General features: G+C 35.8%; 1 long non-coding RNA gene across 1 annotated transcript in view; it reads right to left on the reverse strand.

The window, feature by feature from the left end:
• Positions 1 to 20350, reverse strand: part of LOC136854634 (uncharacterized) — a 29427-nt gene continuing 9077 nt past the window's right edge. Inside the window, exons 2-3 of the long non-coding RNA XR_010857749.1 lie at positions 3257 to 3394; positions 1 to 167 (exon numbers count right to left, since the gene is read on the reverse strand). This is a non-coding gene — a long non-coding RNA (uncharacterized lncRNA). The remainder of the gene's footprint in view (positions 168 to 3256; positions 3395 to 20350) is intronic.

Consider the following 20350-nt stretch of genomic DNA (forward strand, 5'->3'; position numbering starts at 1 on the left):
CATTTTAGGAAAGAAGTTCATCTGGCATTCCCTCCTTCTGTCCGTGATGATGACACCTGATGCGCCTTCCCCTTGGCTACAACAGCTACAAGAATCTCTTGTCAGTGGAAGGTGCAGAACTTTCGATAATCATTACATCAAGAACGTTCAAATAAGTGTTGGCAGATCTGAAATACATAAGACGGGGAAACTTGAGGTAAAAATGTTCTTAAGTGTTGGTGCGTAATCTCTTCCCTCCAGTCCCGGCCGACAATCCCTTGTAGTTATATTTAGCCCTTTAATCTTTTAAGCATTATAAACAGTATTCTGACAATAATTGCTAAAACTAATGTTAGACGATACCAGCGTAAATGAAAAAAGGAATCAAATCACATACGTAAAAAGGGAATATATAAAAAAAGAGGGAAAATGTTGAATATTCATACGTGAACAAAATAATCATATTTGTAAGTAAATTCATCAGCGATATAACGCTTGGAAAATCTTGATCAATAATAATAATAATAATAATAATAATAGCATCGAATAAGAACAATTCCCTGTGAGTACATAAGCAAATTTCCCATGATTAAAGTACGTAAGTATGCGCATACATATACATTAGGTATATTCCCAACGTTTCGTGACATTATATCGTCATTTATAAAAATGAAATAAAAGAAATAAAATAAATACATAGATAAAAGTACAAGGTTTGAGAAAAAAAGTGAACATAATGAAAACCACCTGTATGCACGCATACGTAAAAGATTGGCGCACACTCGTGAAGCTATATGGTCGTTCCTGTAACTAAATATGCAAAAGTAATGATAAATGAATAAAGTAACTAAAAATATATACCAAGTTAATATAGTACGAGCTGTCTGGTTGGTCGGGCTATTGTTTAGAGGAGGAGGGAGGTTAGTAACGAAAGGAAGGTCGGTGAGGTAGAAAACTGCTGTTATCTGGTACAGATAAGGTAACAAATCTCCCAACATATCCATACAAACCTATACATACACACACACACACACACACACACACACACACACACATATATATATATATATATATATATATATATATATATATATATATATATATATATATATATATATATATATATATATATATATAATATATATATAAAGTATGTGTGTTTTAGTGATTCTACAAATGAACATTCAGACAGCTGTAAAACAAAAACTCACATCTGATAAATGAAAAAAGAGTGAGCCGCCATGAACTCATTAGGAACTGAGGTCAGTACTCATTTTACATTTCTTGTTTATCTCCTTAAAATCTATAGATTTTACATTTTTCTTTTGAAATACATGGATCGAGTTTGCATATACCTTGGATGATATTCATATTCTCACAAAAGCTTTCTTTTATAAAACCGGACTAGATAATGTTTCTTTCTGGTATATTAGTGGAATAAACTGTGTTTTTTTTTTTGCCCCTGTCCAGTTGACTGAATGATTGTTTTCATTTTAACACGAACATAAATTGCACTGTTCACCTGTGCACATCCTACACATTTTTTATGCTGTTTTCTCTTTTCCAATAATTTTCCAGCTGTACCAAAATAGAAGAGTTGTTACAAGGCTCACATGGGATTTGATATACACATCATTTAGTACTGTCGAGAGCGTTCTTTGTAAGTCCTTGTTTCATTGTATTATCATCCTTGAATGACGGTTTTCACATCCATTACAAAATGGATGTGAAAACTGACTTCATAAGCAGAAATATTACGGAGGTTTTATGTACACACATTAGTTAAACCTAAAATTGTTTTTGTGGTCAAGCCTGACGTCATTTAAAAAATAGTATTTTCTTCGTTCCTTGTCCAATATATATTATGTCAGCAACATACCTGAACCATACTATAATAAATGAAATTATTGTTCTAATGTTCTGCTTTTAAAAAATTCCATATGCAAATTGGTTAAAACTGGAGATAAATGGTTAACTATTGGCACACCGAATTTTTTAGAGTAAAATTTCCACTTGAATTCAAAGCTGCGCTCTTTCAAAATGATCTTAATTAATCCTATTAAAGAGTTCCTGGAAAACATTATATTCAGCCGTGTGCTCTCTAAGGTATCAGACAAAAATTTTCTCAGATCACCGGTAGGTACCTTTGTGAATAATGATCCTACATCAAATCTCACAAGCCTGGACTCACCATTAATCTATTCACATTACAGTATTTAATTTATTTACCAAGAGTACAATGTTCTTTATACTAGCGCCAGAAATGGTACCAACCAACAGATTACGAATATCAACAGGGTAATTTGCTAAACTGTATGAAGCGAAACCAACCGAGCAAATAATTGGTTTAGAATGAAAATTTGCTCTGCGTTTTCATTGCTCCACACAAGTACGGTAACTTGGAGATGTCACACTACACCTTTTTATAACAGGTTTTAATTTTATTTTGATATTTCTTTATTACTATTTTGTTGAAATTACTGTTCACACTGTTTTCTTTGAAAAATCTCCATCGTTAGCCTTTTGGCTCTGTGTAATTATCTGGGATGAGGTAGAATCCACTTCAATCCACCTTGGACGCAAAACATTGGTACACCGATTAAATACAATCTTCATCACATTACCTGAAAACTATGAGAAAAATAAGGAACTAATTCAAATAAAAAAATAGTATTACAGACATCTTTACCGTTTCCTTAGAAGCCTCTATCGAATAATGGAACAAATAAAAGGGTGAAAAGGAAAAAAATTTAATTTTAATGAACATATCGAATAATGGAACAAATAAAAGGATGAAAAGGAAAAAAAATGTAATTTTAATGTACATTCTTGCCGCTGTTAATGGATTTGCTTTACCATTAAGAATAAAGTGAGGAAGAGTCTTTAATGGGGGATGGGTTAAAAAAAAAACAAAATTGGGCTCTCGGGCAATACAGTCCAAATCGGGTGAAACAGTATACCACTGCGATCTCACCTTGTGACAATTTCAAGAAATCGGAATTACATTGATGAGGAAATTTAACAAGACTACAGATACTCCCTTTATACGGCAAAAGAACAATAAATGGGCGCACATTCTTATAGGGAATTTGCCAAAAGGTCACTGACTTCCCAGACAACCTTCCACAAGAAATGATAGAACTGCAGTGCAATACAAATGAAAACCAGTACAACTGGAAAAGTAATTTCCTTAGAGGCTATAAAAGTTATCGTAAAGATGGGGCCACATAACAAAATCAAGATTTAGTAAACTAGCAACTGGGGGAGAAAGCCATACCTGTTCCAAAGAGAATGGTAAGAAAGATTAAGTGCAACTGGTGGTGAGCATGACAGGGGTTGCGTCGTATATTAAGAAATATTGCTTCGTTCAGTCTGTGGAAGAAACTTCTACGCTTTGGAACTGGATCGCGGCTGGCTGAAAGGAAACGTTTTTGACTTAGGATTATTATTTTTGCTTAAATTTTTAAAAATTTATCTTTATTTATTTTTTATTTATTTTTAATTTTTAAAAATCTGGAACTGCTCAAGAGACTGCTGGAAATTATAACTCTACCGGGTAGGCTAACGATACAAATTACGGTAGAATTTAGTTTTTCCCTTTTATGATAGCAACAATGAGTGATAAAGGTATATCTCCTAAACCAGACCTCCACTCAGGTTTACGAATAAATCAGTGTTTTTTGCTGGACCAGAGTCGATTGGCTTCACTCTTGTGTAGGCAGAAATTCAATGGCAAGGATAGTGATCGCATTTTTTTCGGGTCAAAATTTAGAGAAGAAAAATTTTACTGGGTTGCGTTAGCTCTAAAAATTATATATTTTGTTACCGATAATCCGTTTCCATTTTCCGGAAAATGGCTTCATAAAAATAAAAAAAAAACAATGCAGAATTGACAGCTGCATACACCCCGTGACTGCTGAATACGGAATGAGCTGCGAAGAGTAAAATAAATCACGGTTTTAACAAGAGTCAGAAGCCTTACAGCCACGCCGGCTCCCCTATTATACATACCAATGTGTTTCTCACCCTTATCTCTTATGCTCTATAGTGCTTTTTTGGTATTGAGGCCCCTTTGTTCTTATGCATGCGCTATCAATCAGTCAAGTATTCCTAACATTAACACATCTGAAGCCATTCCTTGTGCTTAGAGCCCTCCTGAAAAAAATGGCTTCTTAAAAAAGCCATTCCCCCTCCTGACACCACAAAATCATCTCTAAAAAAACAAATCAGACACTGATCCCTCTTTGGTCTTTCCAATCCTGTGACTCTGCACTTTCACTTTTAGTTTCATGAGCACTCGGCAAGGAAAGTAAATACAGTTTTTAAATCTTCGGACATATGTTGCTCAATAAGAGACATCTGGCAACTTTAGAAACGGGAGACTCCCCTCTTATTGTACCAATTTTTGTTTGACCTCTTATAACTTTCAATCATAGTCTACGATAATGAAATCATTGATACTTAAATGCAGTATTAAGTTTCACAGTATTCGTTCAAGTTGTAATTTGCAACGACAGTTCTGAGCAAAATAAACATTTTTCGACGTCAACCAAGCAACCTTACACAAATGAATTTATGACACCACATTGAACGGAATGCTTGATAATCGCCATCTTCCATAATGAAATCAAGAGTTAAATTTGAGCAATGTCCTGAAATCAGGAAAATGCATTGTTATGATGAGAGAGAGAGAGAGAGAGAGAGAAATTCTGAGAGAGAGAGAGAGAGAGAGTCTGCTGTTGTGTAAGCCTAGGCCTATATGTGTACTGTAGAGCTAATTTCATTATTTTTTTCTTTTTCAGAGAATGAGCGATACTATATTTGTAAAGTATGTTTTAGCAATGGAGAGATGAGAGAGAGAGAGAGAGAGAGAGAGAGAGAGAGAGAGAGAGAGAGAGAGAGAGAGAGAGAGAGAGAGTTACTGTTGTGTAAGTCTAGGCCTATGGTAGAGCTACTCATTTCATTGTTTTTTCTTTTAGAGATTGACTACACTGTATTGGTATAGTATGTTTTAGTAGATGAGAGAGAGAGAGAGAGAGAGAGAGAGAGAGAGAGAGAGAGAGAGAGAGAAACTATGGCAACGTCAAGAAACATCCAGTTACTTGTGTTTTCCCCTGAAGCTCCTGCGCTGCCCTTCACATCATAGAGAACGCCCTTGCATAAATAGATTTGGTCAACCTACCTAGGTGTCACAACATTTACTGCCATTAATTCCAACTGACTTTTAACACCGTGAAATACAAACATGAATGTGTAAAAATTAAAGAAATTATCATTACCTCGTATGATGATGCAATAATAAGCCTGTTCATAACGGAAAACGAGTAAATATTGCCGTTCTGATGAATAGTACTACACCGAGATATCCACATACTATCTTTTAGATCTCTATGAACGAAGTCATCTGAGAAATTCTGATTACTTCGTATATGCATGGTGTTTTTAAGTATCTGAACGTTTTTGTTTTGCAGATTTAACATGTATGATATAATTTGCATTGTATTTTCATATTCTAGAGTAAATTTACCGAGATTATGTGTTTTCTGTAAGAAAAAAATTGAAATTCGATTAACGAAATCTAATGAAAACTGTATCTTCACTTTTCTTGCCGAGTGTACATTAACGCCCTAAGTGTATTAGATACACATTTGGCAATCAGTAATTAATCCAATCACATTCAAATCCCTCTCAATATCTTACTCTTTGTTGGCATTTTTCAAAAAAATATCAAGAATATGGCTGTAAACCTATTGGCCCAGCAATTTGATGACTTCCATTATGTGCAGATCGGAGAGGTTGCTATTGTATTAAATTTCTGGCATCCTACAGAAAAGAAATGCATAAGACTGTTGCTGGCGTCGTATGAAGTTTTTCTGCTATTCAAAAATCACTTCCTCTCCCAAACGATCCACAATCCTGGGTACTCATGAGTCTTGAGGCACTATTCTTACCAAGCCATTGCAAGTTTCTAAGCACAACGCTGTCCTCCGAGCACACGGCTGGGTAATCACCATTGAAAACCTCACTTTTAGTATGCATTATATTCGGCTAAGTATAAGTGGGGGCACGCGCCTCACAATTCAGCTCTTTTACAACTGCAATGTGAAAAATACTGAAAAGGAACAATTTAAAATAGACGTGCATGTTCGTGCTTATAATAACATCAATCTTAGACTGGACCTAAATATTTTCATCGGTAAAAAAGACGAGTTACTTGGTCCAAAGATGGGCGGCATAGTACCTGAAAATATTGTGTGACGCATCCTTGATGTGAATGGGTGAAAACACTCAGAAGTGGGACCAAAGTCCAGGAATGCATTTATGGTGAGTCTACTTCAAGAAAATTATACAAAAACTGTTGGAATTTGAATATAAAATTTAGGCCAAAGGCCAAGTGCTGGGACCTATGAGATCATTTAGCGCCGAAAAAGAAACTGAGATTAAAGAAGGTTTTAAAGGTGTAACACGAGGAATACCTCGTTGCTGCACTATGAAACAACTGTTAGGAGAGGGTGGAAAGTAAGATGGAAGAGACAGAATATGAAGAGAGGTACAGTAAAAGGAATGAAATGGGTTGCAGCTAGGGGCAGAAAGGACGCTACAAAGAACCTTAAGAATTGCCTACAGCGGACTGCGTGAGGTGCACTGATGGGACTGCACCCCTACGGGGTTAACAAAAAAATTTAAAAAATGTACGTTTTGCACTGTTACCTTTTTAAAGGCTTATTGCTTCCAGTCCTGAAAAATATTTGCAGATATCTAACACTGGTTTCTTGTAACATACGGATTTTAAACTTACTTATGGATCTTTTATTAATATTTATTCGAATATGCAATGCCCAAGCTGCCGCCAAATACCACGAGATTATTTGGGGGTTCATCCTGTAGCAGCTTAGCCTAGTTTGGTATGTGTCACCATAAATGCCACATATTATGGGCAGAATTATATGATTAATCCCCCTCAAGCTCAAATTGGCCTTTTGTATAAAGACACGTTTATCATGCCATATCTAACGCGAGAACTGACTTATTAGTTTGATTAAAAATAATGTGAAACTTTCATCGTTCTTGTCGGCATTGCATGCGTCTACAACAAGAACTAGAACTCGAAGTCCTTGAGTTCAACCATTTAAAGAATGGGGTTTAGTTTCTATTAGGAAAAGCAACTTGGCGCCCTCGATGTCCAACTTCTGCATCCATCATACAGTAGAGTGTATAGTTAGATTTCACGTCCAACCACGGTCTATCTGAACCGTGCGTCCAACCAACTGCTTAGGAAGCGTTCGTTCGGTGGTGGAGGTTCTCGAATCTTTAGGTCTTGGTTTAGACAAGGCCGCGTTATAGACCGTGGATTACACAGACTTTTTTTTCAAGCACGGGCCCTTGACCTAAGAGTGGTTAGGTGTTGAAGGGATGCGAGGCATATGTGGACTTTTGGGCCCCTTTCCACCAACAGATTATTTCTTCGTATTGCGGAATTCATACTTCTCGGAACTTGAATTTTTAGGCCATCGAAATGTTTCTTCCTTTGTAAATGGCGATCTGAAATGTATATTTTGTTCACTTCGCTGTAAACTTCATAATGAGTTTTTTCCTCTCTCTTTTTTAAAATGATAAGATTTCTATACCTTTGTTATTTGTTATTGTTTTCCCCCCATAAGTCAATTTGTGAAAATGTTTTGCGTCCTTACGGGGAAGGATACACCTTGTGATTTGTAAGTCATCATGGCCCACAGTTAGTTAAGATAAAGCCAGCCATGTGTAGGCATGGCCTCTGGTGTCTAAAGTATTCGTAGACCCACCGGGATATCGAACGTGCCTTGCTTCTGCAGAAAGTTTAAATAACGATCCTAATTCCTCAGCGTCAATTAAAGGCTAGCTGAAAGACCAAGAGCCCGTGCCAGGGCTTCATCTTGATGTATTAACTTAATGCTTATATAAAAAATTTATTGAGTTTCAAAATCGGCTGTTTTCTGCAGAACACAAAAGATATAAAAATTAAGCTTAGTTAATTATGATACAATAAAAGAGATAGAAAAATTATATAATGCATTGTTACACGATAAAAATACTGGACCCGTTATAGTAAATATTATTGGACATTCGCGAAAAGTTGGGGTTGCCTTCGCTATTGAAGGGCCGGTAAACAACATTTATCGATTTGTGGAGTCAAATATTTGCTCTCGGTGCTTTTGCATTTAAACAGTACCTCGTTATTTTTCCTCGTCAGAGTCGGTGCTATGCATTTTGTGAAATCGTCTCTTTCCACGCGACTTTTATGATGATTTCTACACAAAAATATTCAGCTGTCTTTGAGACTAGTTAATTAACTATGCTAAAATACAAGGTAACAGAACCAATATAGTCTATTATTTTTGTAATTGGTGAACCCATTATATGCAAGGCGCGACAACAATCTACGGCTAGTGATCTCCTAGCTACAGCTTGATGGAATAAGGCAATGGGTATATTTACAACCAGGCCAATGGCAAGTCAGGTTGTTCCTAAGTATAATGAATGAAATGATGATCCAACTAAGACCATGAAACTACTGTTCCAAAGTTTGGGTAAGGTGTCTTCATGTGGGATACTGACAATGGAAAGCCCCCTCTCTCTCTCTCTCTCTCTCTCTCTCTCTCTCTCTCTCTCTCTCTCTCTCTCTCGAACCATGAGTGGCGAAAATAAATTTAAGGATATATATTCCATTTCAAATATCATCATAATATCACGAGACTGCCTTCAAGCAGGTCTAATAACACGGAGGAACAAACTTCCTACTCTGTTCTTCTTCTTCTTCTAAAAAAAAAAAAGTGAAGGAAACAGGCAGCCACGACGTGTCGCGACAAACAAAAACGAAACGAAAAATCAATTCAGTAACGAGAAGACTTTTCACCGTACGTAATGCAGCTCTTGAGGCGAACTCATTCACCAGTTCATTCCAAGTTTGTTTTCGATAACTCGGATTTACTCATCGGAAACCTATAACGGTTTAAAGTTACACTTCCTGAAACGGAGAGACTTCGCACGAAGAACCAACATAACATTTTCCAAACTGTACTTTCAATGCTTTGAATCTCTAGGAAATCGTTCTTAGTAGCATGTTCTCACTTCCTTTCATGCAAATAGCCAGTTAATCATCGGCTCTTAAAGATTATTCTGGGGTAATTAGCACTGAACGGCGACTTAAAGATGATGAAAGGAGTCAAAGTTTCATTCAATCTGTTGCCAAGACTTAGGTTTTCCTCGATTTCGAGTCTTCCTTCTTACGAAAGATCGTCGGGCTCCCGCTCTTTTCCTCCTGCCACCTTCTCTTCGCCTACGAACTTGGGATAGTACAGGGGTGTCAGTCCCGTCGATCTTTCATAAAAATGCAATCAGCTCTACCATCCGAATACGAAGTATTCTGCGTGGGATCGAACGCGGTTCACAAGGCCTTAATTGAGGCAAGGTGTGAAAGGCTGTAGGAGGTCTTACGTGAACCTCAAGATTGCCCAGCCAACAAAGAGAAGTACCTATAGTAGTTCAGTTTTTGGCTCAGATATCATTTTCTTATATTACAATGCACTGTATTTCTGCTTTCAGACTGTGCAGTCTATGCTGTTCTACTCTTGCATTTTCCGAGGCGTTATTCTCCTTACTACTTTTCCGTCTTGTGCTGCTATTTTCTTTATATCGCTGCTTCTTTATTTGTTGTGCTTCTTGTTCATGCATGTTTTACTGTTGTGATACGTGATATCATATTCCTTACTTTGTTCTATTGTACTGGATTTTTTTTATTATTATTATTTTCGAAAGTAAATGTCTCAGTCATGCACTCAAACATTGGTTTCGTTGGATTAAGTGTTATAAAACTTTAAACTGTGAATTCTGATTTTTTGGGCCTCATTAACACCGCCCACAACCCCTCTCTCTCTCTCTCTCTCTCTCTCTCTCTCTCTCTCTCTCTGCCAGTGACGGAAATTCATCTCCTATTAAAAACGTCATATGCAGTCGAGACTTCCAGAATTAAAAGAGAAAGGAAAACTTAAGGAAAAAAAAAATCTTCCGACTTTCCAATATGTCAGAAACACCGGCAAGAGGTCAATGGTACTCGAGATCTGTGGCACTGAATGAGGTCACCAATAAAAGTTCACTTTTAACTAATCCCACCACTGGTTTAAAGACGGAATACTAGGTTTGTGTGTGTGTGTGTATATATATATATATATATATATATATATATATATATATATATATATATATATATATATATATATATATATATATATATATATATATATATATATATATATATATATATATATATATATATATATATATATATATATTATATATATATATTATATATATATATTATATATATATATATATATATATATATATATATATATATATATATATATATATATATATATATATATATATATATATATATATATATATTCAACAGTAAAGTATTTCTGTCATGGGATCATCCACACACACACACACACACATATATATGTGTATAAAGACAAAAATCCATGAAGGAAAGAGAAACACTGGAGTGCTACGAGGCCTTTCGACTGTCGTCCTTTACTTAGCAGACTGAAGAAATATAAAAATAAGTTTACAAAGAAAGCTCATATAAATGACAGATGGGGATTACAAAGAAAAAATATGTACCTGGAATCCAACGCAACTGAAGAATTAGTAGAACTACCAAAACAGGGTTAAATATCTAAGACGTTTTACAAAGGATTTGGATCAACTGCTCAGAAGCTGGGACAGGACAATTAAAAGATTACACAAGGAGGTGACTGACCACCAAAAATAACACACTAAAAGGAATGTTAATAAAAAACAGCCCTAAAGAAAACAACAACATAATATATAAAATTACATGTTCGGACTGCCCCCCTTTTTATTTTGGCCAATCTAGCAGAGATTTAGATGTACGTATTAAGCAACCTAAGTATTCAGTCAAAACTGGACAAACATCCAATTCTATATTCATTTATTTAAGTGAAAACTCTCACAATATAAACTGGGCTGAAAGTTCTGTGATTGCCAGATCGAAAGATTTCTCTTTAAGAAATCTTTTGGAATCCACTATTATACAGCTTACTTCCAGCTGTAATTTTAACCTTAGCCTTGGCATGTATTATTTGGACCCCTGTACTAGAAAAATGTTCAAGAATGACATAAAAGATAAAATCACTGGTTTAATTACAAATTAGTTACCTTATATGCATTTTCTATTTGTGTGTTTAATATAATTTTTTATTTGTAAAAATGGTCATCTTGCAAAAATTGTTATTGTTTAAAAAAAAACAAATGAATTATTGAGTTGTACTTTTATAACATTTTTTGGTGGTCAGTCACCTCCTTGTATAATCTTTTAATTGTCCTGTCCCTGCTTCTGAATGGTTAATCATTATCCTTTGTAAAACCTTTTAAGTATTTAACCCTGTTTTGGTAGTTCTACTAATTCTTCAATTGTGTTGGATTCCAGGTACATATTTTTTCCTTTGTAATCCCCATCTGTCATTTATATGAGCTTTCTTTGTAAACTTATTTTTATATTTCTTCAGTCTGCTAAGTAAAGGATGACAGTCGAATGGCATCGCAGCACTACAGTGTTTCTCTTTCCTTCGTGGAGTTTGTTTTCTTTATAATCTCATCATGTTCCATATTTTTTCAGTGATTCAGTTAATATATTATATATATATATATATATATATATATATATATATATATATACATAGTGTGTGTGTGTGTATTTGTGTGCGTGTGTATGTGTGTCGGTTGTTGCTAAAAACAAGATGAAGAGCAGTTAATGAAGGAAAAAGGGCAGTTCCAATGTTCCTTGGAAGGTACATTTAATTTCTACTTTAAAAAAAAAAATAAGATAGTCCTCCAACCATTCCTCTTCTCACCCTCGCATACATCAATTTTCAGCGCCTTCTACCCAGGACTAATACATATTCCAAAAATAACTTTTCCTCGTTATTTTCTTATCCCCAAATGTACTACAGTACATTTTTCTTTGATAATCATGTACTTTCATCAATCAAGCTTTTTCCAAACAAGAAAAACCCTCCATTTCCATTTGCTTAAGAAAACTCGTCCGTTTCTGTCACTGAGCATTTGAATCGCCAAAAATAACAACCCTTTTATATTCTCCACACCCAGCAAGGCACAGCTTCAAACACTTCCATAACATTCTGTGTCACTCACGTTCTTTCATAACTCTGCCTCATACACGCTCATTATCATAACTTGTTCTCCCATCTCTCAATCTTGCCCATGCAATTCTCGAACCAACACAATTGTCTCTTTCATCCACTTCCACTGCAACTTTTCTAGCTCTATAATTTTCACCTTGGTACCCCATACACAATCACTTTTTGTCCTTCCCATTCATGTACACACTGCCCTTTCATCTTCATCTTATTCAGTACTAAATATCCAGCATCCTCTAGTTTCCTCTCACCCTAAACAAATCAGCTTCCATGTACATTCAAGACCCTAGTGATGCATTATTCCCTCAGAATTCCAGTTATCTGCAGTTCAATGTGCCCTAGGCGTGAGTCTGCCCATGCCACAAACATTTGATGGCTTTCATACCAAACTGGACAGCAATAATGAAGGATTAAGAACTTAATTGCCAATGGCCTCATAGAAGAGACTCATCTGCCATTTAGGGTGCATCTTCTCTCCCCAGGAATCCGCAACCCTTCATTAGGCTCTCCTCTGTAACAATGAACATCGTAAATGGGCCATATAACACTGGCACTTCCTAGGACGAACAGATTGTACCACCTACAACCAATGCATCAACATCCCACAGCATAGAGATTGAACTGTTGGCCATTTGGGGGAATTTCTGTTCTTAAGGGGTTCACAACACTTTAATAGACATTACTCTTCCTTGTGATGTATGTATATATATATATATATATATATATATATATATATATATATATATATATATATATATATATATATATATATATATATATATATATATATATATATATATATATATATATTGTATATATATGTGTATGTATGCATATATGTATAGGCTATATACAATGTGATATCTAAAGTTTTAAGTAAAATCTATTAATAACCAAAACCTACTGATGAACAGTAGTATTCGTAGTCCACCAAGGAAATTCCTCAGCTGGGGAATTAGAGTTAAGAAAAGGAGGGTAAAATACCGTTGAAACCATGCTTATCAACCTTTTCTTCAGCAACTTTCTACGTAAACACTTTTATCATGCTGCATAAATATTGGTGATTTTCCATGGGCTACATGAAAATATATAATGTAAACAGAGTATTATGTAAATCTGAGTGAAAATAATATGTTGTAAATATTGAAAAATATTTCGGAGCTGAAAAAACATGGTCTCTGATACTATTTTATTAACGGCAAACAAAATGACGTAATGTACACTAAAGCAAATGAGGTCTGTGCCACGAAGGCAAACAGCATGTAATTTGCCCTGCATGCAACGTCATTCATGTAAAAAACTATGTATTACATATTGCAATATTTATACGTATATACGTACATACGTACATACATACATACATACATGTATATAATATATATATATATATATATATATATATATATATATATATATATATATATATATATTATAATACATATATGCATGTACCATACAGCTTTCATCCTTTTAAATGGTTGGCAGCATTTGGCTATTGCCTCCTTGTTGTTAAACAAGTCTTCAGGTGTGAGTGCTCGTTGTTAAACAAGTCTTCAGAGCCGAGTACTGCATCGAGAAGATACTTTGGCAGGTACTGTTACAAATGGGTGTAATGTGGAAGACAGATCTAGGAAGACGTGATGTTAGGTATCTCATTCCAGTTAGCAATATATATATATATATATATATATATATATATATATATATATATATATATATATATATATATATATATATATATATATATATATATATATTCTTAAGAATTTATCCTCCCCCTCATCTCGCAGCCAGTGAGTAATTTATTCTTTGATGCCCTCCTTTCTTACTTGAAGGACCTGTTCTTTCCACTACACATGAACCGAGTACTGCATCGTTCAGCCAAGATGCCCACTTTGGCAGAGTGCACCGCCTACACAATGTTTGTCTGTATGTGTATGGGTTTAAATATGGTAGGTTGTAGTCGGAGTAGAGAAGAGCGTGACGTTAGGTATCTCATTCTTAATATGATCTTGATCTGGCCCAGAGGTCAACTTGGCTTTAAAGTCTAAGTGAAGTGTTTGATTTGAGTTTTTAACTTCCGTGTTGGTATCCTCAAATATGAAACTTGACTAGTGGAAACTTGATTTAAAGTCACAGACTGATTTTTAACGGAGATTCAACATTGCTTATTTGGGAAGATGGCTAGTAGCATCTAACTAAACCCCTAGCTCTGGGTCCAGACAAAAGCATGTTAGAATAATGTTGGCTTAGGACCTTCTTCAAATGAGGAAGTGATCACGTAAACACTTAGGGTTCACGTAGGGTAATTAATTATATTTACATAAAACACAATCAGAAGAATGGGGATGAAAATGGATGGGGGAACAGAGTCCTGTCGTACAGACCACTTATAAAGCAGATGAAAGATCCACGATGATACACAAGGGGGGCATCACTTCAAAGGGCACCAGTAATGGGGATACAGTGGTTATGCCACTGTGCACACACGAGATGAAATAGTTCCACAGCAAGCACTCCTATCTGCGATCGACAATGCAACGGTTGCTAAATAGTTGACAGCATAATTGAAGGGAATTGAGGGGGTTGCACTTATGGTGCCAAGCAACTCAACACAGGTCTCACTGAGGTAAATCACACTGAGAAAAGAAAGTAAAATAGTGAGAGAAAATAATAGGGTACATGACTGACTTCGAGAACCTTAATTCGGGTACATTACCTTCTTCAGGAGATGGGAGTTTCCTGTCTAAAGGTGCTAGCAGTGGAGGGTGATAATGAATGGGGGTCACCACAAAAGTAACTCAGGCTTCTAGACCACTCACGTGGGAAAGCAAGGGGGCAGCTTGAGGGAGCAAGAGGACTGCAAGTGTCCTGGGTAGGTTGTCCAACATCTCTGAGTGTTCTGAGGATTCTGAGAGTGGTCTGCCTCCATCCAGCTGGCATTGTCTTTGCTGGTACTCCATTTTCTATAGAGGGCTTGCACGTGCGTTTGGCAGGCAGGCCACCTTGTGAGGTCACTCATGCCCAGGTGCATCAGCACGTGGGGCCAGTTGCTATGGGCTGGCTCGCTTTCTCTCGTGAATCACTCCCGCGCTGACCTGGATTATTCTCCGTAGAACCGTACCTGGAATTAGGGCCTCAGGGCAGATCACTCGGTCAAAGGAAGGTCTAAACTTACCCAAGAGATGGGTGCGAGAGATGTCAGAAGGAGCGAATTATTTACCCACAGCTTTCTTTATTATTGTGAATTCAGAGGGTTACATATTCATTCTTATGCTTTATATTATAGTGATTGTGATAGGTGGATTGGGGAGGAAGAGGTTTCCTTCATCACATAATATATATATATATATATATATATATATATATATATATATATATATATATATATATATATATATATATATATATATATATATATATATATATATATATATATTGTGACACAAGGAAACCACTTCCTCACAACCCTCCTTTCATAATTACAATAATATAAAACATAAAAATGAATATGTAACCTTCTCCTGAATTCAAGTAAAATAATATACATATGTACAGATAATATATATACATATGTGTATATATATATATGTTAATATACATGTCTATATATACATGTATATATATATATGTATATATATACACATATAAACTGCCCTGTTAATTTTAATTGGTTTGTACCCTCATAAAGAAATACTTCATGCTCCAGGTCTAATACCTTGAAACCAACAGTAATCATTTGTCATCCTGTAGTTGTTAAGAAAAACACAGCAGCATTGCTGTTATGGTACGGTCTGAAATTCATCAAACAATCAGGACTGAAGTCTGAATCTGGGGTTTTGAAGGTGCATGCACGTGGTCCAAGAAAAAATCTAAGATGGGTTATTTATAAATGGAGACAAATATGAATGTCATGGGTCTTAATGGCCCCTAAGTGCTGGGCCTTCATGGCTGAAGAGGACTGAGTGACTGTGTCTGCGACTGCTACAAGATGCAGAGCAAGGGACGGGGTAGCCAAGATGTCAGGTCCCCTGATGGGATGTGTGGACGAGTATGAATGTATTTGTCGATGGATTGTGTGAATAAAGTCAAGTGGTGTAAGGTAAAGGAATGAAAAAGTAATAGTGAAAATGTATATTCATTAATACTTTTTTCACAAAACCGCCTTCTCATCAATTTTAACATTTTTAGAATTTGTCTCCAAAAGACTCCCTCCATTCTCACTCACTCCAAGGACTCCAAATAATAACACTATCTCTTCCTCTATCGCATACTATTGCCTCCAAATCAACTAGTAAACCGATACTTTTTCTTTAAATCCAGCTAGACACAGACGCAGATTCCTCCCAAAAATTGTAGGAGCAGGTAAAAACTCTGATAATTGATTATGATCAAAGAATGGGAAAAATAACGATGAAGGAGTGTTTCTACGTGTCTGACTACGTGCCTCATCGGATGTGGTAGAAAAGAAAGGGTGGCTGTGCTGGGTGATTTAAATGCTAAGGTACATGACAAAAATAAAATGTGCAGGTATGGAGTTTCAGGAGTGAATGAGAATAAAGCAAGTCTTAGGCACACATTGCAAAGGGGCTTAATAACTGGAAATACGCTGTTTCCAAATATGAGTATTTAAAGTTATATTTTTGAGGAACATAAGCTGTGCAGTGCAGATTACAAAGAACAGCAAGCTGTGGGATAGTGGAAATAGAAGTTTTAGTTGGAAAAACCGGTTGAAAATGTGGCTATAAATGAAATTATGACAAAAGAATTCCCTAATAATGACAGCGTGAACAGCATTCATCGCGAAATGGATGTTAACTGCACCAAGGTTAAAGCCACTGAAGTAGGAGCATATGGAGGATGTGCAAAATTCAAGGATTAGCGGGGAGTGTCTGTGGTATAGCATGGTAAGCAGAAGGAACAAACTTAATAGCTTATGCAACGGGAAGATGAATTAAGATGTTAGTAATGAAATGTTAATTTTTTAAAGAGCAGTTGCAGGAATAAAAAAAATTAACAACACGTCACGTTAAAAATGTGAAAAAAGTAGTAAATCTGGGCAAAGACTTGAGCGTGACAGAAAAAATGTTGTTGACTGTAAGAGATAAATGTGGAGGATTACTGAGTGACGGAATGGGACATTTCTGTCCTGTCTTCGTGGCATGGATGATTTAGCTTACAGAATTTTAAGTACACTTTTGACGTGCCTTATTTTTGCCACTAGAAGCTTCTGCCCAAGTTATGTCATACTGTACCTCACAGCCTTTTCTTTTCATAATACTTCTCATGTTTTTCAGCTTCTACACTAAAGTACTATAAAACAAGAAAGGTTCATCGTGTTTCGATATGCAAGTATCCATGTTTTTGTACCGCTAAGCTATTGGTAACAATGCGATAGTTATAAATATATTTACGTCATTTTTCTCTTTGTTTAAGAGGCTGTGCTTATTCGGCCGTTACCAGGCCTCTTTATATTGTAATTGGTTAAACGGACTATGGATTAGCAAATCATGTGAACCAAAACTATCAAATATTTACAAAGGATCAACTTTCAAAGTTTACTTTTCATTTCAGTGATGCTGCTCATGATTTTGATCAAGTCTAAATATGGACTGTTGTGGAAAGCGGACTTTCTTTCTCTCTCTCTCTTTTAGCAGATTCTATATTAATTGAGGAATTTCATTCACTTTAACTATCCTAACATGTTATCGGCATATGCCTATAATTTTTCGATAAGTCTTGTTGGGATATATATGGAACTTCTGCGCATAATCAGATATCTGATCCTGAAATACAGTATTTATGGTGCTAGAAAATACTACATACCTGCAAGCGAGATCAAACTCAGAACTTCAACTGCATAAAATAAGTTTTATCACATTTATTTAATTCTGTTAACTGTATTTTTGTAACTATTTATAACAATATTTCAAATATTCTTAAGACAAAAAACGCTTTAAAAACTTTTATAATTTTAATTTTGATATATGCAAATAATTTCCTTAGCGTGCGCCAAAAATATACGGAACGAACGTGAACACCATTCAGTGTATTAAAAAAGTTGCAACTGAATGGAGCAGTATACAAACTAGCTGCAACTGAATGGAGTCAGTATACAAACTAGTTGCAACTGAATGGAGTCAGTATTCAAACTAGCTGCACCTGAATGGAGTCAGTATACAAACTAGTTGCAATTGAATGGAGTCCGTATACAAACTAGTTGCAACTGAATGGAGTCAGTATTCAAACTAGCTGCAACTGAATGGAGTCAGTATTCAAACTAGCTGCACCTGAATGGAGTCAGTATACAAGCTAAAATTGAATGGAGTCAGTATACAAACTAGTTGCAACTGAATGGAGTCAGTATTCAAACTAGCTGCAACTGAATGGAGTCAGTATTCAAACTAGCTGCACCTGAATGGAGTCAGTATTCAAACTATCTGCACCTGAATGGAGTCAGTATACAAGCTAGTTGCAATTGAATGGAGTCAGTAAACAAACTAGTTGCAACTAAATGGAGTCAGTATACAAGCTGGTGCAACTGAATGGAGTCAGTATGTAACAAATCCCAACTGAATGAATTCAGTATATCAACTAGTTGCAGCTGAATGGATTCAGTATACAAGCTATGTGCAACTGAATGGAGTCAGTATACAAACTAGTTGCAATTGAATGGAGTCAGTATACAAGCTAGTTGCAAGTGAATGGAGTCAGTATACAGGCTAGTTGCAAGTGAATGGAGTCAGTATACAAGCTAGTTGCAACTGAGTGGAGTCAGTATACAAGCTAGTTGCAAGTGAATGGATTCAGTATATCAACTAGTTGCAGCTGAATGGAGTCAGTATACAAACTACGTGCAACTGAATGGAGTCAGTATACAAACTAGTTGCAACTGAATGAATTCAGCATACAAACTACTTGCAATTGAATGGAGTCACATAAACAAGTCACAACTGAATGGATTCAATGTACAAACTAGTTGCAACTGAATGAATTTAAATGCAAACTAGTGGCAACTGCATGGAGTCAGTATACAAACCAGATGCCACTGAGTGGAGTCAGTTTAAAAACTGGTTGCAACTGAATGGAGTCAGTATACAAACTAGTTGCAACTGAAAGGATTCATTACATAATGAGTCACTACTGAATGGATTCAGTATACAAACTAGTTGCAACTGAATGGAGTCAGTATATAAACCAGTTGCAAATGAATGGAATCAGTATACAAACTAGTTGCAACTGAATTGATTCAGCAAGCTATATAAACAAGTCACAACTGAATGGATTTAGTATATAAACTAGTTGCAACTGAACAGATTCAGAATACAAACTAGTTGCAAATGAACGAAGTCAGTATACAAACAAGTTGCAACTGACTGGATTCAGTATATTAAGTCACAACTGAACGGATTCAGTATATTAAGTCACAACTGAATGGATTCAGTATATAAACTAGTTGCAACTGAATGGATTCAGTATACTAACTAGTTGCAATTGAATGGAATATTCTGAAGAGTTGCTCAAGAGGATATAGGAGACAGAATGAATGATGCAAGAGTGAGGGTGTTTAGAAAAACGTGTAAGGAGAGTAATTAAGAAGCTGAAGAATAGAAGGGCATCAGGAGTTGATGGAATTGCAAGGAAGAAGTACAGTAGGGTGGTGATAGTTTGACTGAGCAATAGTTGACCAGGACCTGTAAGGTATATCTAGATGATGGAAAGATTCTGAAAGAATGGATGATTAGAAATAATTATTGTTCTTGTGTATAGACATAAAGGAGAGAGCGGTTTTTTTAAGAATTATAAATAAATGGATGTAGCATAACCTGGTGATATCAATGAATGTGGAAGGTTTAATAGCAACTGAGATCGCACGTACGAGCGTTTACTTTCCGGTTCATGTCACACGAATCCCCTAGAGCGTGTATGAGCATGGTGTATATAGAGGATGATATGAGCTCTCCCTGTTTCACAAATGTCACAGATATTCCCATATAGGCGGTCTGGCTCCAAGTAATGGTCACCCAACCGTGAACCGGTGTAAGCACTGCTTAACCTCAAAGGTAAGAAAATTATCTATCTATCTATCTAGCTATCTATCTATAAGATAGAGTCGTGGACATCAGTTTGCGAGAAATGGATATCTA

This window comes from Macrobrachium rosenbergii, chromosome 29 (assembly GCF_040412425.1).
Source record: "Macrobrachium rosenbergii isolate ZJJX-2024 chromosome 29, ASM4041242v1, whole genome shotgun sequence".
NCBI classification, from domain to species: Eukaryota; Metazoa; Arthropoda; class Malacostraca; order Decapoda; family Palaemonidae; genus Macrobrachium; species Macrobrachium rosenbergii.